This window comes from Esox lucius, chromosome 11, assembly GCF_011004845.1.
Source record: "Esox lucius isolate fEsoLuc1 chromosome 11, fEsoLuc1.pri, whole genome shotgun sequence".
NCBI lineage: Eukaryota > Metazoa > Chordata > Actinopteri > Esociformes > Esocidae > Esox > Esox lucius.
The window spans coordinates 4,458,823-4,483,473 of record NC_047579.1 but is presented as its reverse complement, the minus strand read 5'-3'; the positions used below and the strand labels follow the sequence as shown (position 1 = coordinate 4,483,473).

The 24,651-nt window shown below is 43.7% G+C and overlaps 1 pseudogene; it reads left to right on the top strand.

Moving 5' to 3' along the window:
• The first annotated feature begins 15,415 nt into the window (after positions 1 to 15,415).
• LOC117595335 lies at positions 15,416 to 16,787 on the top strand (annotated as a pseudogene).
• Positions 16,788 to 24,651: the final 7,864 nt, after the last annotated feature.

Sequence of the window (24,651 nt, the reverse complement as noted above, 5' to 3'; positions counted from 1 at the left end):
CTCACATGGAATAGCCTTCATTTCTCAGAACACGAAAAAGACTGACGAGTTTCAGAAGAATGTTCTTTCTGGCCTTTTTGAGCCTGTAATCGATCCCACAATTGCTTTTACTCCAGATACTCAACTAATCTAAAGCAGACCAGTTTTATAGCTTCTTTAATCAGCACAATAGTGTTCAGCTGTATTGACATATTTGCAAAAGTGATTTCTAATGATCAATTTGTTATTCAAAATGATAAACTTGGATTAGCAAACACAACATGCGACTGAAACACAAGACTGATGGTTGCTGATAACAGGCCTCTGTACACCTGTGTAGATATTCCATTAAAAATCAGCTGTTTGAGGCTGTAACAGTCATTTACAACATTAACAATATCAACCCTGTATTTATGATCAATCAGATTTTATTTTAATGGAGAAATGTTTTGCTTTTCGTTCAAAAACAAGGACATTTCTAAGTGACTCCAAACGTTTGAACAGTAGTCTGAATACAAATATGTTTTGTAGCCTGAGGCTGATTTCTACAGAAACCTCGCCATACCTAATAGTATGACCTAACGGTTATGCTGTATACTGATGAGCAAAAACATTATGACTACTCACAGGTGAAGCGAATAATGTCGATTATCTCCTAACAAGGCCACATGTCAAGATCTGGGTAGATTAGATGGTAAGCAAACAATCAGTTCTGGTCAACGTGTTGGATGCAAGAGAAATGAGCAGGAGTAAAGACCCTGAGTTACTTTGACAAGGGCCCAATTGTTATAGCCAGACAACTGGGTTAGATCTTCTCTGAAACATCAAGGCTTGTGGGGTGCTCCCGGTCAGCTGTGGTGAGTACCTACTGACACTGTTCCGAGGAGGGACAAACCACAATCCGATGACAGAGTGTTGGGCTCCCAAGGCTCATCAATGCATGAGGGCGACAAAGGTTATCCCGTCTGGTTGTTACCGACAAAAGGTCTATTGTGGCAGAAGTCATAGAAGATTTGAATGATGGTTACGGGAGGAATGGTTACGGGAGGAATGTGTCACTAATTATTATTATTTATTTTTTACCTTTATTTAACCAGGAAAATACTTGTTGAGATTAAAAATCTATTTTTCAAGAGTGTCCTGGCCAAGACAGGCAGCAGTACAACCATACATACAACACAGAATACACAAGAACATAAAACAACTAAATTAGCAAATCCATCAACCACAAATCCTTAAAATATCATGCAGAACAACTACAGCCAGATGTGGCTTCTTCCAAGTCAATTAATATCCTCTTAAAAGCAACCAATGGGACAAGCTTATTAAGTTTCAAATGTTTCTGTAACTTGTTCCATGCAGAGAGAGCAGAAAACTCTCAGCAACTAACCTCTTTTTAGATTCGAATGAGAGACAGGATTTGATTCTAAAATAAAACCCTAGTTTAAGTTTTAATCTATTTGCCAGCTGCTGAATATGATAAGTAAAAGAAAGAGATTAATCTATTAAAATACAGAGATATCTGTATTTAGAAACACATTCAATCTTCTTACCCTGAGAAGTGATGATCGAAGGCAGATTTTTTTTTAGATCATAAATGTTCTGTTGAAGCATATTAAAATCAAATTGTAATTGGGAGAGGACCTGGACTGCTGTAGGTGCTGAGCAATACAGTACAGTGTCATCTGCATAAAAATAAAATGTTCCTTTCGATACGTTATGATTTATGTTATTTATATAGAGGATGAAAAGCAGTGGACCCAGCACTGATCCCTGTGGCACGAGGTATTGCCCTCCGCCTGCACACACTGAGTTCTGTCTGTAAGGTAATTAACAAACCAACTTACAGTTTGTTCAGAAAGTCCAGCCCTCCACAAGCACTGTGCTTAAGCACTGTGTGGTCCACTGTATCAAATGCCTTAGAAAGGTCAATAAAAAGGGCTGCACAATGCTGCTTGTTGTCTATGGATTCAATAAAGTCATTTAAAACCTTAAGAGCTGCAGATGTTGTACTATGCCTTTTTCTAAAACCGGATTGAAAGTCAGATAGAAAATTTTGACTGTCTAAGAAAATCTTCAATTGATCACTGACAAGAGACTCTAAAACCTTGACCAGGACAGACAATTTAGAGATCGGTCTGTAGTTATTTAAGATAGCAGGGTCACCACCTTTTAACAGGAGAACTACAAAAGCTGATTTCCAAATGGACGGAATGACATTTGTGTTCAAGCACCGATTAAAAAGTTAAGGGCACGGAAATAAAATTACCAACTAACTTTAAAAAGTAAGGATCCAGTTTGTCAGGGCCTGCAGATTTTGTCGTGTCCAAATGTTTGAGGGCTTTATCTACGTCTGAAACTGTAATAGGACTAAAACTAAACTACTAATGTATTGGTGCCAGATACCACAGGGATCTTGTAGAGTACATCCCTCGGTGAGTCTGCAGTTTCTGAGGACCAAAAGCATATTAGGCAGGTGATCATAATGTTTTGGCTCATCAGTGTACACAAAATATACAAACTCATTCATAGATAATTAAGTCTCTATATACTGCACTCAAGCTTTGAACTGAATTACCATGCGCAGCCACGTTCGCTTAAGTACCTCTGAACTGTGGCTTCTTGTGATTCCCTTTTCAATCCTAGCTCATTACTTGCTCCAATGAAGTTGGTTCCGCAATCCGACCTGAGTTGTTTTGCTGGAACCTTCTGAGCACTTTGATGCAGCTTGATGTGTCCATGGTTTCTATCACTTTGATATGGACTCCTGTGGTGCTCATACAAGTGAAAATAACTGCCCAGCGTTTACTTTGGGCGTCCTCCTCTTGTTCTGCGTGAAGTGACATTCCACAGGCTGAAGACATCCAGCCCTATGAAAGTGAAAGGAGGAGCTGTGCAAAGGCGTTCTGGTGGAAGATCTGCCATTTGTTGTTCTTCCATTTTGCCACGGAGCTTTCGATAGATGATGCAACTGTGAAGAACAGAGCTGATGAGCCTTTTGCCACTGATGATCCACAAGCCTACTGCCCTAACAGCGCCTTCTGTGAAGTGACGGCCTTGATGTTTTACCTGGTTGTGGTAGTGCTGGACCAACAGTATTGAGACATGACCCTGCCTGGGTAGAATTATAGGATTCCTCTCACCTGATTGTAGCTCTGCATGCTTTAGTCACCCGCTGATTCTGATAATGTCCCCGTCCTTTATAGGATTGAGCTGGATGAGCAAGTTGCTCTTGGGAATGTCTCTGTTGCCAGCAAGCGCAGCAAGCTATACTGGGAAACCTTCTCCTTGTGTTGTCCTGATGATGATGTTCTTGGCTTGAGAGAGTTCACCTGGTGTGCAGATGTGTTTGCAGTATTGCCAACCTTTACATTAATTTGCCTTGGCTGTTGAGTTTTGAGAGCAAGCAATATGGATAAGCAGCGTGATGGCTCTCATGACTTCCAGTTGGAGAACGGTTTGAAGCATTCAGAAGTGATGCTTCTCACTTTGGCTTGAGTTTTGAAGCTTGACACCTGAGGCTGTATTCCTGCATCTAACTCTGGATTCACTAGTTCAAACAAGTTCTATTTTTCTGATTGACCAACAGAGGGTTTGTGGAGGAAGGCCGAACCAGTGGGCCATGTAATCTCACCAAGGAGTGATGCTGGAACTGACCTGGTTGCGTGGTTAGCTGGATTGTGCTCGGTGGGCACGTAGTGACATTGCTCTGGCCGCATTGACTGACGGATGCACTGAACTCTATTGTGCACATACACGTAGAAGCGCTTTGTCTCATTGTATATGTATCCAAGAACCACCGACACTGTAGTCACTGTAGAAGTGGACAGAATCAGGTTTGAGGTCTCTCTCTTCCAAGATGAGCTCCGCCATCTCTACTGCAAGCACGGCAGCGCATAGTTTGAGACGAGGAATGGTAGGATGAGAGAAGGGAGCTAGCTTTGCCTTGCCTAGGACAAATCCTATGTAATATAGGATTCACCTTGGACAGGACACCAAGGCAGGTGAACGGTTTCTCATTGGCTGATACTCCAAAGGTGAATGTATCCCTTGTTATTTCCCAGCACAAGCCTAAGTTACATTGGATAAGAGCATTTTCCAAGCCGAGATCCATGTCTTTCATGCCCTTCGCGTGGTCCTCAGTGTCACGTCCTGGCTGTGCCCCTAGCCATCTCTGCGCTGGGCTCGGGGCATAGCCAGGACAGGACAGGAGGTGGCCTTTAGCCACCTCTAATCCTTTTTTTGGTTTCCCCAATTGGAGGCAGGTGTTAGTTATTGCCTCCAATTGGGGACCCTATTTAAGTTCAGTTTGTAGGCCCAGAGGTGTGGTTCATTTTGGCCCAGAGGTGTGGTTCAATTTGTTTATCCTGTGTAAGGAATACCCACGTCACTGGTTGCTGCCTTTTGTTTTTTTGGAGTCCTTCTTTTATTAAACATGGATTATCTTCACTACCTATACTCTGCGCCTGTGTCCTTCTCATCCCACGACCGTGACACTCAGAGGGCAAGGCGTCCATGACAGCTGCGCTATTTGAAAAATTTTGTACATGCATGAATTATACTTGGCCTGTGACGCTTGAGTCTTTCTGAGGAGGTCAATGGCTATTGCCAAAAAACATGAACCTTCATGCTATACTCTGAGACGTCTTTGGTGAGGTTATTATCTCAGTAACACAGAAACCTCCGGTAGTCTTCTGTGATCTTGTCGGATGAGGAAACAATGAAACATCTGTTGGATATCGGGTGTGATCGCTACTGACTCTTTCCTGAAACATATCAGGACTCCCACTAAGTTGTTATTCAAATCTGGGTCAGTAAAGAGCACATTGTTGAGGGAGACACCATACTGCTGCGCCCTGGAGTCGAAGACCACCCTGATCTGACCAGGTTCTGAGGGTGGTAGACATCAAAGGTCGGTAGGTACCAGCACTCCGTACCTTTTTCCAGTGGAGGTGCGGGCTCAGTGTGGGCGTCCTCAAAGATCTTTCCCATGAAGGCAATGAACTGCTCTTTCATCTCTGGTTTTCTGTCCAGACTGCGACGTAGAGAAATTAGACGTGAGAGGGCCTGTTCATGGTTGTTGGGGAGAAGCCGCCTGGATGTTCTGAAGGGAAGGGTGCAACCCAGCCATTTGCCTCGTCTTGGTAGACTTCTTTATCCATAGACTTTAGAAAGACTGTATCTGCGATGGGCGGAGCAGACTTGTTGTCGTCTTCAGTTTGGATGAACACCCTCTGTCAAATGTTGTCTTCAGTCACCTTTTCTCACAGCCATAGCTAACTTTCTCTTTCAGTTGCACAAAGCTTTCACAGGGGGGGATGAAGGAAGGGGGTCCTTCATCCAAAACATTGGTCTTAAATGTGCTCACACTGGGCTTGTGAACATTCCCTATGCATACTTCACCCACCACAACCCAGCCAAGCCTTTGAGCGAAGGGGGATTTGTGTGGACCGTTGATCTGCTGTCTTACTTTATGCACTCGAACCATGTCTCTCCCTAGCAAGAGTAGGATATTGGCATTTGGATCAAGCTCTGGGATGTGACAGGCAATGGCTTAAGAGCTACCTCTGGGGTCGGTATTTCCATCTTGTTGGCAGTGGAGCGAGACTGACACCACCGTTCACAGCCTCTATTTGAAACCTGTCTGCTTTTCTCTTACATGTCTTTGAGTCCAGAACAGATTCGGAGTGAATATGGTGTGGAGACTCAAGTCTGAACTGGCTAGAGAGCAGTCATTCTGGTCGTCAAGCATGGCATATATCTTGACTGCTTTCTCTCCCTCTCCTTGTGGGTATACATTAACTAAGCAACTTAGCATGATCTATCTGTTTGGCCTTTACCACAAACCTCGGTACAGAGAGAGCTGACTGTTGTAAGAAATTGGGACGTCTTCTCCCTCCACGCAGTCCTCTGGTGTAGGTTGCTCTCACACTCACAACACTTTACCTCTAGTTTGCAGTCCTTTGCACACCCACTCTGGAAATGCAGAGCCTTCCGAGCCAAAACCCAGCAAGAAAGAAAGGCCTTTCGCAAAGGGAATGGAATTTGCTTCAAAAGCTGCATGCTGCATTGTGTTTTTACTGGGTCCCTCGCTCTTTGTTGTCATGATGTCTGCACCGGAACCCGCAGCTGTGGAGATGTGTTTTGTTGACATATATTGGTGCTCTCGTGTTTGGATATCTGTGACTTGGCTTTTCTCCCCTTGCAGGGCCAGTGTTGGTGCTCGGAAGTGCAAAGATTGGGTCATTCCTAGTGCGAGCTTCCTGGCAAATGAACTTGGTGAGGAAAAAGAACTCTTTAAACTTGTAGCCCTGGGAAATCCATTTCTCCATGGAGGGCATAAGGGAGTTTCTGTATGATGGGGCTGATCCGCATGTGGTGTCCAGGTAGGTTAACCCAGGTAAGTTATTTTATGGATTGAAGCTCCATCAAAAGATCTCCAAGTTCCCTTAGATAGATGTAGTCTTTGGCTGAGATTTTCGGGAAATGGTCCAGTTTCTGGAGGAGTGCATCTTCAATTACGTCTGGTGAGGCGTAGCACTCTGCTAGTCTGTACCAGGCTTTCTTCAGTGCTGCATTTGGATTACTAATGTGCACTGCACGCATTTGTTTTACATGCTCAGTTGAATCCTTACCCAGCCATTTTGTTAGCAAGTCTAGCTCTTCGCTTGCTGAAAGGTCTAGGCTTCTGATTGTGTGAATGAAGCTGGACTGCCATGTCCTGAAACTCTCAGGCCAGTTGTCAAACTGAACCAGTCCTGTATTTACCAGCTCGCGACGCGCAAGGTACTTGGCAAAATCTAGCATAGCTGGAGCTTTGTTTGTAGGAAACGAGTCTAGGTTGTGTTGTGGCACGTAATGCTGAGCCAAAGGTTCTGTGGGTTGGCTATGTGGTGCTGAGTCAGGCCATGGTGGATTCTGGAGGACATGAGCAGGGACAGCTCGGTACTTGGAGTCTGATGACAATCTTGCAAATTCAGGCTTGTGTGTTGGGAATATATTGATATAGGGTGTTGCCCATTAATAATAGTGTCGTTAGTGTGTGGTGGAGAGGGGTCTTCAATGGCGTGTGGGGTTGCTATTAAGTTTGGCTTGTTCTTTAATTAAGTCATTGGTACGTTCAGCAACTTGTTCATGGGTTAACAATTTATTATCTTTATTCAAAATAATTCCACCTTCCATTTCCACTCCTTCCTCTAAGGCCTCTGCTATAGCTGCTGCTGCTTTTCTCTGTAGGGTCAATGCTCCTGGCTCAGCATCTAGCTTAGCCTTCTCCAAGACTTTCTCTGCACTTTCCGTCTTTAACTTTGCTTCCCTCTCAGCAAATGAGGCCCGTGCGCATACTGCTTCTGTTCTGGCCCGGGCCTTGCAGCTGCACGAGCCGTTGACGAAGATCCGGAGCTAGCCTGAGAAACACTGATGTCGTCTCTAACTTCTTCAATCATGCAGATTCAATTAATTTCAAATGACACCAGCTGGTTACTTGCCTATTCACTGTACTGTCCTCCTTAGGGTGTTTCTTTTTTTCTTTTATTTTTCTTAACTTTTTTTGAACATGACATGAACATCAGCTAGAGATTAAGTGTTGACAGTGACATGCTTTAGAACTTTTTTAACCCCCCACCAAAAAATATTTAAAAATACACAGATCAATGCAGATTTGATTTAGGTCTCAGAGAAGAAAATAACTAATGTCTAGACTTTACAAGACTAGAAGGTTACAACACAGAGGTACAAGACATAATTGGAAGGATTTTTTTATTTATTTTTTCTCTTTCTTCTTCTTTCCTTCTTTCCTTTTCCCCTTTCCTCTTTTGTTATAATACATTCTCAATAAGGGAGAGAAAAGGACCCCACATATTCTTAAACAGATCATGACGTCCTGAGGCTCTAAATATCACCCGTTCATAGCTAGCAATATCAGGTCCATCCATTCATCATATGAGGAAGGTGTGTCTGACTTCCAATGTCTAAGAATGACTCTGCAACCAGAAACCATCGCTAAACGGCACCATAACCTCTGTTGTCGAGATAAATGTGTATCCTCCGGTACGATACCCAACATACACTTTTTAATGACAGGCAAAAAATATTATTAACAAATTGTACAATTTTCTCCCACATTTCCTCAACCATGCCACATTCATATAACATATGAACCATAGTTCCTAAATCTTTGTGACACCGCCAGCATAGTGCAGTACCTCTTAGTTTAAGTCTAGCCAATCTGCTTGGCGTCCAGTAACATCTATTAAGAATTTTATAGTTTATCAACTGGGATTGAGTTTCACGAACAGTATTATGCCATTTTGATACAACCTGTTTCCATGTTTCGTCCTTGATCAAACACCCCAAGTCTCTTTCCCATGCCACTTTAAGACCATTAAAGTTAGGTGCATTAGCACCACTAATATAGGCATAGAAGGCTGAGCCCAACCCCTTTTTGTGACAACTAGCAGCAGACAAAAGCTGTACATCAGTTGGTGGGTCAGGACCATTTTTTAGGGTGGCATGGAGACAATGTCTTATTTGGAGGTATTTCCAAAAGTCAGTGTTCAATAGTTTGTAAGTTTGTTTCAGGTGATCAAATGAGACCACATGTTCACCCTCATACAGGTTATCTAAAAACCATATTCCTTTATTAGCCCATTGTATCCAGCAGATTCGTAACTTGGTGTTGTGCCACACCGAGGCTCTAGTTGTTAGCCATGGGGTTTGTTTTGAATGTTGGTGATACAACATCCAGCTTTCCCTAACAAATTTCAGAACTGGATTTTGGTCTGGTATTGATCGGGCAAGCTGTCTCACGAAGGCCTCTGCTGGGAAGGGGGCAATTAGTTATTTTTCAATATGCACCCAAGCAGGGGCTTCATTGTATGCTATATTGTTTTTAGCCAGCTGCGAGAGCGAAAAAGACCAATGATACCAGTCAATTCTGGGAAGAGAGAGCCCGTCTGAACCGTTAGAAGAATATAATTCAGTACGATTAAAAAGGGGTCTCTTCCCCTGCCAGATGAAGGATTCTACATGCTTATCGTATTCCTTCAGAAGGGATGGTGGTAGGGGAAGCATGTATGAAAGATAATTAATTTTATGCACAATTATCATTTTAACTAAATTAATTCGACCCAGAATGGATATTGTAAGCTTACTCCAGTTCTGTAAAAAATTTTGGATATCCTGAACAATTGGTTGAAAGTTAACCTGCATTATTTTTTCCAATCCTGGTATAAGTTTGATTCCCAAATAAACCATGCCTGATGAGACCCATCTAAATGGCCACTGGACCCCTGTTAGCCCCTGGCAATTTTTGGACAAGGGCATTACTTCTGACTTAGTCCAATTGATTTCATAGCCTGATATCTGGGAAAAATCATCAATTAAAGAACACATTGTGGGCACTGTCAGACAAGTAAGATATCATCAGCATATAGGAGTACCTTATGCTCTTGCTGGCCCGCTATAATACCTTTAATATTTGGATTATTACATATTGCAATAGCTAATGGCTCTAAGACCAGTGCAAAAATAAGAGGGGAAAGGGGACACCCTTGTTTTGTGCCCCTATGTAGCTCAAACCGCGACAGCACTATATCGTTACATAGTACCAACACCACTGTTTCAGTGTACAGTAAATTTACCCATTTAGTAAATAAAGGTCCAAAACCAAATATTTTAAGTGTTTGAAATAAGAAGCCCCAATCAACCCTGTCAAAGGCCTTCTCTGCGTCTAGAGAGAAGGCCATAACAGGGTCAGTGTTATTTCTAGAGCTCCACATAAGGTGTAATAATCGTCTCATATTGTCTGCTGAACATCTAGCCCTGATAAATCCAACCTGGTCAGGATGTATAATAGTAGGTAGTAGTTGATCTAATCTTTTTGCAAGTATTTTGGCTAAGATCTTCCCATCAACATTACCAAGTGAAATGGGTCTGTAGCTTGCACATCGTTGAGGGTCTTTCCCTTTCTTATGAATGAGAGTGATTATGTTGGTTCTCATACTCTCTGGAAGCTTACCCTTTACCAGAGCATTCTGAAAGACATAAAGCAATTTAGGGGCTAACACCTCTGAAAACTTTTTATAGAGGGAAATCCCCAGGGGCCCGACCCGGTTTGAGGTCCTGTATGGCCCCCTTAATCTCTTCTAATGTGATGTCATTTTCTAACGAGTCGCTATCTTGTGTGGATAGACATGGAGTCTGTAGGGAAGAAAATAATCGGTCATACTGTTCTGTAGTTACTTCCCCTTGCGATGTATATAAATCTTGGTAAAAAGACTTAAAAGCCTTATTAATTTCTTCGGGCTTCTGTAGTCAGTCTATTTCTGTCATAAAAAATTTAAGGAATGAGGTTTTGAGTACTAAGCCCATTCACTCTATGGGCTAAGTATTTACCTGCTTTCTCTCCTTTTTCATAATAATTTAGTTTTGTGCAAAATAGAACAAATTCTGCTTTTTTCTGTATAATGTAATTTAATTCCAATTTCAAACTGTTTAAATTATTAAGGGTTACTGGATCTGGATGATTAATATGTTGTTTTTTCAGGGTACTAATCTTTTCTTCTAATTTTACAATTTTTTCACGTTCCAGGCATTTACGTAGCGAGCAATGTTGGATAAGCCGTCCCCTCAGGAAAGCCTTAAAAGCATCCCATTTTATACCAGGATCAGGGACAGAGCTGTCATTGAAAAGCCAGTATTCATCTATTGCCGTTTGTATAAAGGAACATGAGGTCTCATTTTGCAATAGTGAATTGTTAAAGCGCCATCTTGTGTTTTCTTTATAGTTCGATGTGGTAAAGACCACGTCTACTGGGGCATGATCAGAGAGAACAATATTCCCAATTGAAGCAGATTGAACCTGACTCACCAACTGTTTTGAGATCAGAATATAGTCAATCCTTGAGTATGACCCATGACGATGGGAAAATAATGTAAAATCTTTCTCTAAAGGATGAAGTGTACACCATATATCTATTAGGCCACATTCATCTACCATAGTATCAATGGCTGTGTACATTAAGGGTATGGCCTGTTTGTGGCTTGACTTATCCTGCTGTGTATTCCTAACCTGATTAAAATCCCCTCCAAGTATTATATTATGATTACCAATAGTTCTAATAATATTGCAAATTTCGCTAAAGAAACCAGGAGATAACACATTGGGGGCATAGATATTCATAATCGTAACTTTCTGTCCTTCTAAGCTTGAATCCAAGGCTATCCACCTGCCTTCCTGGTCATTATATGCCTGTGAACTTTAAAGTCTAAGCTTTTTCTAATCAAAATAGCAACACCCCTATTCCTAGTGTTGAATGTACTTGAGTATACCTGAGCAATCCACCCCCTTTTAAATTTCTCAGATTCCTCAGCACTTAGATGAGTTTCTTGCAGCATAGCTCTGTCTGTTTTGTTTTGCTTGAGATAGGTGAGGATTGTTTTTACGCTTTATTGCATGCTTACATCCCGATATGTTCCACAAATTATTTTGTGTGAATCCCATAATATGTCTCTTGTTTATAGATTATTAGTTACATAAGAGTAGTTGATATAAATATTAACCAGTGTATTGTCTCTGTCAACATAGTTATGATGTATGTAGTTGTAGAGTCTAACCCAAATGCTCAAATCAGGATAGATCCTCAGTGTATTTCCCTTGAACTTCACCTCATGTTGTCTGGCCCATCTGAAGGCAAGCTTGCGATCACTGTAACAGTGAAAACACAGCACAAAGGCACGCGCGGGCTTACCCGCTGTAGGCTTGAGTCCGAGAGAGCGGTGCGCCCTGTCCAGCGATGGTGGGCTCATGAATACCTCAGCCATTGCCTTCGCCAGCAGTTCTGAAACGAATACGGTAGGATCTTTGCCATCCTCACTCCCCTCAGGTACATTCAGGATGCGTAGATTAGATCGGCGCGATCTATTCTCCAGGTCGTCCAGACGCTCCAGTAGCATAGTGTTTTGAGCCTTAAGGGAGCTGATTGTAGATTCCGCTGCCACGAGACGCTCAAAGTTTTCACCTGCGATCGTTTCTGTTGATGTCAGACGCCTCTGAAAGGAGTTTACAGTCTCACGTAACGCATCCACCGAGGTTTGGAGTGGTTTTACTGAGTTTAGTATCAGGGCAGCCATGTCATCCTTGAGAACTTCCCTTTGTTTAGCAAGTTCAGCAATAAGTTGTGTCATGGACAAGGAGTCGTCCATGTTTCCCTCCGAATCTTGGTTTTCATCTTGAGACGCTGCAGTTACCATGCTCGCTAGTTTGCTAGCCTTTCGCTGCACTTTTCTGTTTAGGATTAACGTTACTCATTGTGCACCGTTTAGTTTGTTAACCCTTCCTTAGTTGTTTAGTCGGTTTTAAAGTGAAATTCACTGCAAAAGGTGTGTATGAAAAGGAAAAAAATCGGGAGACCATCCGTATCGCTGCGCCCCCCTACATCGCCACACCGGAAGTCCTTAGGGTGTTTCTTAACCGTTCGACGCGTACGGTCACACCAGTGTGATCAGGCTAGAGTGGTCCCTGAAGCGTACGATCACACTGGTGTGATTAGAACGTCATGTTTAGAACGCATCATTAGCATGCCTAGCTACAAGTAACGTAACAATGGCTGGTCAGACCGCGCTGTTATTTACTCACATTTAGCTCAAACAGTGTTTATAACTTTATTTCCTGATTGTAACTTTATTTCCTCCTTGAACTGCCACCTTAACGTGGTGGAGGGGTTTGAGTACCCGAGTGACCCTAGGAGCTATGTTGTCTGGGGCTATATGCCCCTGGTAGGGTCTCCCAAGGCAAACAGGTCTTAGGCAATGGGTCAGACTAAGAGCGGTTCAAAACCCCCTTAATGATGATAAAGATTTTGAGTTCCGTGACGTCGCCCGGTATGGCGCAGCTGGGGCCCCACCCTGGAGCCAGGCCCGGGGTTGGGGCTCGTATGCGAGCACCTGGTGGCCGGGCCTTTCCCCATGGGGCCCGGCCGGGCTTAGCCCGAACAGGCGATGTGGGGCCGCCTTCCCGTGGGCTCACCACCCACGGGAGGGACCATAAGGGGCCGGTGCGAAGAGGATCGGGCGGCAGTCAAAGGCAGGGGCCTAGACAACCCGATCTCTGGACACGGAAACTGGCTCTAGGGACGTGGAATGTCACCTCGCTGGCGGGGAAGGAGCCTGAGATCGTGCGTGAGGTTGAGAGGTTCTGATTAGAGGTAGTCGGGATCACCTCTACGCACGGCTTGGGCTCTGGAACCACACTCCTTGAGAGAGGATGGACTCTTCACCACTCTGGAGTTGCCCATGGTGAGAGGCGGCAGGCTGGTGTGGGTTTGCTTATAGCTCCCCAGCTCTGCCGCCATGTGTTGGAGTTTACCCCGGTGAACGAGAGGGTCGTTTCCCTGCGCCTACGGGTCGGGGATAGGTCTCTCACTGTTGTTTGTGCCTCCGGGCCAAACGGCAGTGCAGAGTACCCGACCTTCTTGGAGTCTCTGGGAGCGGTGCTGGAAAGTGCTCCGACTGGGGACTCTATCATTCTACTGGGGGACTTCAACGCCCACGTGGGCAACGACAGTGACACCTGGAGGGGCGTGATTGGGAGGAACGGCCCCCCTGATCTGAACCCGAGCGGTGTTCAGTTATTGGACTTCTGTGCCAGTCACAGTTTGTCCATAACGAACACCATGTTCAAGCATAAGGGTGTCCATCAGTGCATGTGGCACCAGGACACCCTAGGTAGCAGGTCGATGATCGACTTTGTTGTCGTTTCATCTGACCTGCGGCCGTATGTCTTGGACACTCGGGTGAAGAGAGGGGCGGAGCTGTCAACTGATCACCACCTGGTGGTGAGTTGGATCCGATGGAGGGGGAGGAAGCTGGACAGACTCGGCAGGCCTAAGAGTACTGTAAGGGTCTGCTGGGAACGTCTGGCCGAGTCTCCTGTCAGAGAGATCTTTAACTCCCACCTCCGGCAGAGCTTCGACTGGATCCCGAGGGAGGCTGGAGATATTGAGTCCGAGTGGACCATGTTCTCCACCGCCATTGTCGAAGCGGCCCCTCTGAGCTGTGGCCGTAAGGTCTCCGGTGCCTGTCGAGGCGGCAATCCCCAAACCCGGTGGTGGACACCGGAAGTAAGGGATGCTGTCAAGCTGAGTCCTATCAGGCCTGGTTCACTTGTGGGACTCCTGAGGCAGCTGACGGGTACCGAAAGGCCAAGCGGACTGCAGCCCGGGTGGTTGTGGAGGCAAAAACTCGGGCCTGGGAGGAGTTCGGTGAGGCCATGGAGAAGGACTATCGGCTGGCCTCGAAGAGATTCTGGCAAACCATCCGGCGCCTCAGGAGAGGGAAACAGTGCCATAACAACGCTGTTTACAGTGGAGGTGGGCAGCTGTTGACCTCAACTGGGGATGTCGTCGGGCGGTGGAAGGAGTACTTCAAGGATCTCCTCAGCCGTCACGTCTGTTGGTACGTAAGTAACACTTCTTGTCCCGATTTGAATGCTTTCTACCTGGTTAATATCATAGTATGGTCTTGAAACAATTATCCATCCATCTTCTTCCACTTATCCGGGGCCGGGTCGCGGGGGCAGCAGTCTAAGCAGGGATGCCCAGACTTCCCTCTCCCCAGACACTTCCTCTAGCTCTTCCGGGGGGACACCGAGGCGTTCCCAGGCCAGCCGGGAGACATAGTCCCTCCAGCGTGTCCTAGGTCTTCCCCGGGGTCTCCTCCCGGTGGGACGGGCCCAGAACACCTTCCCGGGAAGGCATCCAGGAGGCATCCGGAACAGATGCCCAAGCCACCTCCATGCCAAGCTGTATGGCATGGAGCATTGTCTTAATGGAAAATCCAACTCTCAGAGTTGGGGAACATTGTCAGAGCAGAAGGAAGCAGGTGTTCTTCCAGGATAACTTTGTACTTGGCTTGATTCATGTGTCCTTCACAAAGACAAATCTGCCCGATTCCAGCCTTGCTGAAGCATCCGCACATCATCACTAATCCTCCACCAAATTTCACAGTGGGTGCAAGACACCCACAACTTCATTGGTTCCCTCAATGAACTGTAGCTCCCCAGTGCCGGCAGCACTCATGCAGCCTCAGACCATGACACTCCCACCACCATGCTTCACTGTAGGCAAGACACAATTGTCTTTTTACTCCTCACCTGGTTGCCGCCACACACGCTTGACACCTTCTGAACCAAATACATTTATTTTGGTCTTATCAGACCACAGGTTATAGTAATCCATGTCCTTATTCTGCTTGTCTTCAGCAAACTGTTTGCAGCCTTTCTTGTGCATCATCTTTAGAAGAGGCTTCCTTCTGGTACAACAGCCATGCAGACCAATTTGATGCAGTGTGCGGCGTATAGTCTGAGCACTGAAAGGCTGACCCTCCACCCCTTCAACCTCTGCAGCAATGCTGGCAGCACTCATACGTGTTCTTTGCCATGAGGTGCCACGTTGAACTTCCAGTGGCCAGTATAAGGGAGTGTGAGAGCGATAACACCAAATTTAACACACCTGCTCCACATTCACACCTGAGACCTTGTAACACTAATGAATCACATGACGCCAGGGAGGGAAAATGGCTAATTGGAATTTAAAATGCCACAGGTATGGGAAATTCGCATTTAACTGCCACTTTCACCTGTGTATGTGTGTCTGTAACAACGCCAAATAATTCAAAGTTATGTAGTAAACTTTTGATCAGGGAGATTTGGGTGATTTCTGGTATTAGGATTTACAAAGGAGCCAAACAGCTATGTGGATAAGGAATGACTTCATATGATCACTATCTATTTTTTTTTGTTGCATAAATCATATTTTCAAAATCAATGCCAAAATTTCAAAAATGTTGCCAGGGTATTCAAACTTATGAGCACAACTGTATATAGTGTAGAATTATAAATCTCCCAGAATACAAATACAGTACCATTTATGTGTCTCTGCATTTGTTTGTTTAGTGCATTCGTCTGGGTTTGCAAGTTTGCATTTGCGTGTATGCTGTATGATGTTTTTGCTAGTGCTCATTTCTACATGCATGTGTGTCTGTTTTAATGTCCAATATATAGTAATAAAATATGCACATGCAGAAAGAAGTGTGTATAATATATCTGTATTATTTTTAATATTTTGTCCTGGTCTTATCCTTTAGATGCCTGTGAGCTCACACTGGACCCAAACACAGCCCAAAGAATGCTCTCTCTGTGTGAGGAGAATGGAAAGGTGACATGGGTGAAAGAAGAGCAAGTTTATCCGGATCACCCCGAGAGATTTATGGACTGTCAGCAGGTGTTGTGTAGGGAGGGCCTGTCTGGTCGTTGTTACTGGGAGGTAGAGTGGAGTAGGGAAGGGTATGGGTCTGTGATAGCAGTGACATATAAAGGAGTTGGCAGGAAAGAGTTTATTGACTCCCTGTTTGGATACAACGACCTGGACTGACCTGGAGACTGGACTGTTGTGGCACAATCTTCTTAGTCTGTCACGATGGAACAAAAAGTGCCATACCTGTCACCTCCTCAGATTCCCACAGAGTAGGAGTGTATCTGGACTGGCCAGCCGGCACTCTGTCCTTCTACAGGGTCTCCTCTGACACACTGACCCACCTACACACATTCTACACCACATTCTCTGAGCCCCTTTATCCAGGGTTTGGGGTTTATGAAGACTCCTCAGTGTCTCTGTGTCAGATGGTCCCTGTACAAAACACGACATGATTTTTCACTGAAATCATGGTCATGTTCCATTGTCAAGTGGAAACTGTAGCAAAAAATTCTGAATAACTATTACAAAGTAAAAACTGCAGAGTTCATAAAATAATATCACACCCTCACTGAAGTTGACCACAAGTCCCTTAATTAAGTCCCTACATAGTAAAAAGGGTCTGTCAAATTCTCGGACAAAACAAGTATCGAAAATGAATATTTTGCCAGGTATGATCCAATTATTTAAAGTTATTATCCGTGATCAGATAAAGTTACTGAAATTCATACATTCTGGAGTTAATATTTTAATGTAATGTTTCAAGTATTTTATAAAATTGTGTCTGAGATGCAGCCAGGTTATTGTAAGGTTTTTATTTTTCACTTTTCCCCCTCGAAGATTTCAGTTTGTTTTTCAATTGAATTGTTCACATTAAAAGTGGAAAAAGTTCTGACAAGATTTATCTTAGTCTCATTCTTTTACATTAAAAAAACCTGGCATTTTAACAGAGGTGTAGACTTTTTACATCCACTGTACATGGCAACCTGTAAACAATAGTCATTTATGAATTAATCACCACAACTTAAAGCTTCTAATTTTGACAACATTGTACTTTTATGGTGTTTTTTATTGTTTGTAAACATTGCAGAAGGTAAAATGTATAATTGTATTTTTTTTGACAGAAGAAAAAATCTTGCCTTGTTAACAATTTCCCAGATTTGACAGAACAAATAGTGGTATTTGTCACGATTGAAGATATGGAGACGGAGGCAAGCGCAGAAGCTCGAGGGTTTCCCTCCTTTATTAAACAAAAATAACGAAAACTAAACGGAGTGCCGGGCACTTCAATAAGTCCCAAAGTTCAAAGGGTCCGTGATTCTGGGGCACAGGAGCCGGCGGAGGGTCAGGAGCCGGCGGAGGGTCAGGAGCCACGAGAGCCGGCCGAGGGGCAGGGGCCACGAGAGCCGGCCGAGGGGCAGGGGCCACGAGAGCCGGCCGAGGGGCAGGAGCCACCGGGGGGTCCAGCGGTCCAGGGGGTGACGGTAGGGGTCCTCCTCCTCGGAGTCTGAATCCGGCCATCCGAGGAACTCCCCTACCGTCCACTTCTGCTGCCTCCTTTCTGTTGGGTTGGTCATTCTGTCACGATTGAAGATATGGAGACGGAGGCAAGCGCAGAAGCTCGAGGGTTTCCCTCCTTTATTAAACAAAAATAACGAAAACTAAACGGAGTGCCGGGTCCCAAAGTTCAAAGGGTCCGTGATTCTGGGGCACAGGCGCATACAAACATGACAGGTGTATGCACATACGATGACCAACACTGACAAGGAGAAAAGGGCTGAACTAAATACACTGAGAAACGAGGAGAACAGAAACAGGTGGGGGCTAAACACAGGTGAACTGAATATACCGATTAACTGAAACAAGAACAGGAAAGACCATACAAGGACAAGACAAGGACACACAGAAAACACGAAGTGGAATAATCCCTTCCGGAAGGGACCATTACAGTATTAAGGTGAGGCTGAGAATTTTTCAAGGTGAGGCTGAGAATATTGCAAATAGTCATTATGAAAGTTTGCAAAGAATCTTCATGAAAATGATAACTGAAGAAAACGATTATATAGAAATAAGAATTCCTGCGTTTCTTTAATTTGAGTGCTCCTACTCCATGCCCTGTACTAGGCCTCTTGGTAGTTTTCCATGGCAAGAATTTTTGTTGATTATATAGAAATATTGTTGTTGGTTTTTCTTTCAGCTCCTGCTTATATTATGTGCTACATTGTTGTCCTTCTTTCAGGTAATTGGTTAAATTAACAGAAGGAGAATCACTATGATTGTCACGTCTTCGGGGGGCGGATAAAGGAGGAGCAGGAGAACGGCGTGATAGAAAACAGTTTCTTTAATGCTATAACGAGAACTCAAAATGCATTCGAACTGAAGCGTACACTGCTCTATTACATGCAGAGACAATTACACACAAAGACAGGGGAAGCAGAGGGAACATATATACTGGGGGGAAATGATGAGGATGAGGAACAGCTGCACTAAACAGGACACAGGTGACAAGCATGATGAGATGGGCGATGGTGTCCGAAGGCCGGTGACGTCGAACGCCGGAGCCCGTCCGCTGCAGGGGGAGGTGAAGCAGCAGAGGGCGCAGGTGTCACAATGATTCTGATGTTTAAAGGCAAACAGTCACATCAATCCATTGGCTTTGCTTGTTTTTGTTTGACCCTTAAAAGTTGATGGCATTTGACTCCGTCTGGCACAGTCTTGACATATTGGCTTATTATATAGCCTTTCTTTATAGTAGACTGAAATGTTAAATATCCATGGATTCTGCAGAACCTCACCAACAAGGGTGGTGAAGTCAAAACACACTTCGATTGACACTTAACATGAGATATAATGTGATATAATAGAATTAAAAAGAAAACATAACTTGATTGGTTTGATTTTTTATTCACAGCCAACCGTAAACTAGAACCTTGATTCCAAAAGGTTGGGACGCTGCCTAAAATGTAAATAAACACAGAATGCAATGATTTCCAAATCGTTTATCCTTACATTTAATTGAAAATTGTACAAAGACAACATATCAAATGTTGAAACTGAGAAATTATTGGTTTTGGAATAAAATACAAAAATTATTTGATGCCAGCAACACGTTTCAAAAAAAGTTTAGACTTGTGTAATATCTCTAAGGAAACACTAGAGGGCACACTATTCTAACATTTAGATCACTGGGGTGATCTCTACTTTTCTTGCCCAGTTTCTTTAAGTTCCGTATCGTGCCATAGGAGGAAGCAGTTCCTCTCATGTTGAATCCAGAGAAAGACATCACATTCAGGGCACTTCCTGACGAGCAGAGCCCAGGTGTTGAGAATGGGCAGCTTCACCTCCTCCACACTGACCCTGAGCACTGGAAACCCCCAGGGCTACTTACTAAGTCCCCTCCTGTACTCCCTTTTTCTGTGTTGCCACACACAGTTCCAACATCATCCTCAAATTTGCGGACGACACTACCAACCTGGGTCTAGTCTCCACCAAAGATGAAACCGCTTACAGAGAGGAGGTAAAGAACCTGGCAACATGATGCCAGGACAACAACCTCTCTCTAAATGTCTGTAAGTCTGCAGAGATGACCGTGGACCGTGGGATGTCATGCCCCAATACATATCGATGGAGATGAAGTGGAGATTCTCTGAATTAAGGTTTCATCAAAGATTACCTCATTTTTCCAGACAAGCAAACTCAGCAGTAAAAACTGCCCAAAAACAACTATACTTCCTGAGGAGACTCAAGAAATGTGAACTTCTACAGGTGCACCATTGAGAGCATCCTCTCAGGCTGCATTAGTGCCTGGTACGACAGTTGATCCACTGCAGACTGCAAGTCCCTCTATAGCAGGGGTGGGCAATATTTTTCACTGGGGGGCCACACTGAAAATGCCAGAGAGCATCGTGGGCCAGATAACTTTTTTAAACAACATACCTAAAAAACACACAAAATAGCTAACTCTATAAACTTGCATATTATATTTATGCATATTTATTTTCCATGCAACACCGTTTTCATAATAGAACTTCATTTACGTCAACAATTTTTTTTAAATTATTTTCTGTTAACAACTGTTATTATGGCAGGCAAACCCTTTTTAGGGTTATTACTCAACAGAAATGTTGCAACACATATTTGCCTTAAAACTTAACTTTCAACACAACAGAGTAAGCTACATTACATAAGGTATAGTGTATAAAAGTTATATAGGTATAATAGTTATTAGGGCAGACATAAGTCTATGAAATCACTTCTGAAGATTTTTACTCAATGCAAATGTTGGTATAATTGCCGTCATCTAACTTCATACAGTATATTTTTTGTACTATTTGCAATTCCAGCAGGCCAGACCCAAGAAATCAACTTATAGGGTACTCTCTCAATATGAACAGGAGAGCCTCTCTCAATATGGGCGGTGACAAGTGAGGTGAAGTCAGGAGTCATTTTTGTTGAAGCAGTGTGCTGAAGCAGTGTGCGGTACTGCTGCAAGATGTTCATCAGTGAGGCTGCATCTGCGCTTGGACTTGTATTGTAGCATCAGGTGGGTCCAGGTATCGTTCGTTCATTCGTTTATTCGTTTACTTTGGACAACAAAATAATGAGCAAACCCCTCCATGCAAGGCATCTACCATACACGATTCCTGAAGAAAGCACAGAACATCATTAAAGATCACAACCACCCAGGCTATGGTCTGTTCACACTGCTGCCGTCTGGTTGACACTACCGGAGCATCGGAGCATGCACATCGAGACTCACCGTTTTTTCCAGATGCTGTGATGTCCTTTCAGGTACATTTAATGTGCCTTAGAATATTCTTTTTAAGGTACCATTCCTACAGTTTGGACACTGACACAAGTTTTGTTATTTTGGCTGTCTGTCCAAAATACATTCAGAATACATACAGTTAAATACGTATGGGCTTAAAGTGCAGTCTCTCAGCTTTAGTTTGAAGGTGTTCACATCCAAATTGGAGAAAATGTTTAAGAATTACAGCTCTTTAATATGTAGCCCCCTCTTTTTCAAGGGACCGAGAGTAATTGGACAATTGACTCAAAAGCTGATTTATGGACAGGTCTGGGCTATTCCTTTGTTATTTCTTCATCAATGAAGCAGGTGAAAGGTCTGGAGTTTATTCCAGGTGTGGCATTGGCATATGGAAGCAGTTGTGTGAACCCACAAGATGTGGTCAAAGGCGCTCTCAATGCAAGTGAAACAGGACGCCCTTAGACTACAAAATAAAAACATCAGAGAGATTGCAGGAACATTAGGAGTGGCCAAATCAACAGTTGGGTACATTCTGAGAAAAAAAGAACACACTGGTGAGTTCTGCAACACAAAAAGACCTGGACGTCCACAGAAGACAACAGTGGTGCATGATCGTAGGATCCTTTCCATAGTAAAGAAAAACCTCTTCACAACATCCAGCTAAGTGAAGAACACTCTCCAGGAAGGAGGGCATATCATTATCCAAGTCTACCATAAAGAGAAGTCTTCACAAGAGCAAACACAGAGGGTTCACCACAAGGTGCAAACCATTCATAAGCCTCAAGAATAAAAAGGCCAGGTTAGACTTTGCCAAAAACATTTAAAAACGGCAGCCCAGTTCTGGAACAGCATTCTTTGGACAGATGAAATTAAGATCAACCTGTACCAGAATGATGGGAAGACAAAAGCATTGGGGAAGGTCTGAAACATACCAAATAATCTGTAAAACACGCTGGAGGCAGGGTGATGGCATGGCCATGCGTGGCTTCCAATGTCACTGGGTCACTAGTGATTATAGATGATGTGACAGAAGACAGAAGCTGCCGGTTGAAGTCTATAAGGATATATTGTAGGCTCAGATACAGCCAAATTCAGCAAAGTTGATTGGACACTTTACAGATGGACAATGACCCAAAACACACAGCAAAAGCAACCCTGGGGTTTTGTATGGCAAAGAAGTGTAATATTCTGCAATGGCTGAATTAATCACCTGATCTCAACTCAATTGAGCATGCATTTCAGTTGCTGAAGACAAAACTTAAGGAGGAAAGACCCACGAACAAACAACAACTGGACAGCTGCAGTAAAGGCCTGGCAAAGCATCACAAAGGAAGAAATACATCAATTGGTGATATCAAGCGTTCCAGACTTCAAGCAGTCATTGCCTGCAAAGGGTTCTCGACAAAGTATTAAAACATTTTACTTTTGACTGTGTTAATTTGTCCAATTACATTTGAGACCCTGAAATAAGGGGACTGTGTATGAAAATGGTTGCAAATCCTACGTGTTTCATACAATATTTTTGTTCAACCCCTTGAATTAAAGCGGAAAGTCTGCACTTCAATTGCATCTCAGTTGTTTCATTTCAAATCCATTGTGGTGGTGCACCGAGCCAAAAAGCATGTAAAGGTCTGTAATTTTTATCATAGGTACACTTCCACTGTAAGAGATGGAATATAAAACAAAAATCCAGAAAATCACATTGTATGATTTTTAAATAATTTATTTTCATTTTATTGCATGACATAAGTATTTGATCACCTATTAACCAGTAAGAATTCCGGCTCTCGCAGACCTGTTAGTTTTTCTTTAAGAAGCCCTCCTGTTCTCCACTCATTACCTGTATTAACTGCACCTGTTTGAACTTGTTACCTGTATAAAAGACACCTGTTCACACACTCAATCAAACAGACTCCAACCTCTCCACAATGGCTAAGACCAGAGAGCTTTATAAGGACATCAGGGATAAAATTATAGACCTGCAAAAGGCTGGGATGGGCTACAGGACAATAGGCAAGCAGCTTGGTGAGAAGGCAACAACTGTTGGCGCAATTATTAGAAAATGGAAGAAGTTCAAGATGACGGTCAATCTCCCTCGGTCTGGAGCTCCATGCAAGATCTCACCTCGTGGGGCTTCAATGATCATGAGGAAGGTGAGGGATTAGCCCAGAACTACACGGCAGGACCTGGTCAATGACCTGAAGAGAGCTGGGACCACAGTCTCAAAGAAAACCATTAGTAACACACTACGCCGTCATGGATTAAAATCCTGCAGCGCACGCAAGGTCCCTCTGCTCAAGCCAGTGCATGTCCAGGCCTGTCTGAAGTTTGACAATGACCATCTGGATGATCCAGAGGAGGAATGGGAGAAGGTCATGTGGTCTGATGAGACAAAAATAGAGCTTTTTGGTCTAAACTCCACTCACCGTAACTATGAGGGATGATCAATGGCTTACTGCCGATTTACCCATGTCCCCGATTTACCCAGTAAATCTAGTTTCAAAGGTCTAAAGATGTCCAGATCTAAAAATGTCCAACCTCTCAAAAGGTCCAACATTTACTGCAGATTATTAACCTTGCAGTCCAGCCACAACTGTATTGCACTCTTACCTCCTTATTTCAAAATGTAAGCCCGGGTACCTGTACTGATGAATCCCCAAAATCATATAAGCCGGGCGCCCTGACTCTCACCCTTTTCGCAGCCAGTCCACGAGCGGGGGAGGATTTAAGGCTCCAGAGACCTAGCCATGCACGGATGACCAGCTAGGATATGATTAGAGACACCAAGTGATGTGTGATGGCAATTTCATCGATTGACACTCTTAAAGGAGTAAGTACAGAAACAAAATTCCCTTGGCACAATGAACAGTTTATTTGCAAATAGAGAGACGCGTCAAACGCTTACAAAAATAATCATCCAAGGAATGAGGAGGGGAAATGTTACCTTTTAAAATGAGTTATGCTTTATGAAAGCGTACACTGAATATACACCGATCAGCCATAACATTATGACCACCTGCCTAATATTGTGTAGGTCCCACTTTTGCCACCAAAACAGTCCTGACATGTTGAGGCATGGACTCCACTAGACCTCTGAAGGTGTGCTGTGGTATCTGGCACCAAGACGTTAGCAGCAGATCCTTACTGTCCTGTATGTTGCGAGGTGGGACCTCCATGGTCCCATAGATGCTCAATTGGATTGAGATCTGGAGAATTTGAAGGCCAAACGAACACCTTGAACTTGTTGTTGTGTTCCTCAAAACATTCCTGAACCATTTTTGCTTGCTAAAAGACAAGGGCTGCAGTTTTGGAGATGCTTTGACCCAGTCGTCTAGCCACCACAATTTGGCCTTTGTCAAAGTCGCTCAGATCCTTACGTTTGCCCATTTATCCTGCTTCTAACACATCAACCTTGAGGATTGAATGTTCACTTGCTGCCTAATATATCCCAGCCACTGACAGGTTCCATGATAACGAGATTATATGTGTTATTCTCTTCACCTGTCAGTGGTCATATTGTTAAAGCTGATCAGTGTATAATGTTATGTCCTAGAGTTTTGCCAGTGCATGGATTACTCAGCTATAGCCTCATAGTGTGAGCTATCATTTGTCATTTCTAAACAACTATGGAAGAATTTGAAACACAGTTCAGAT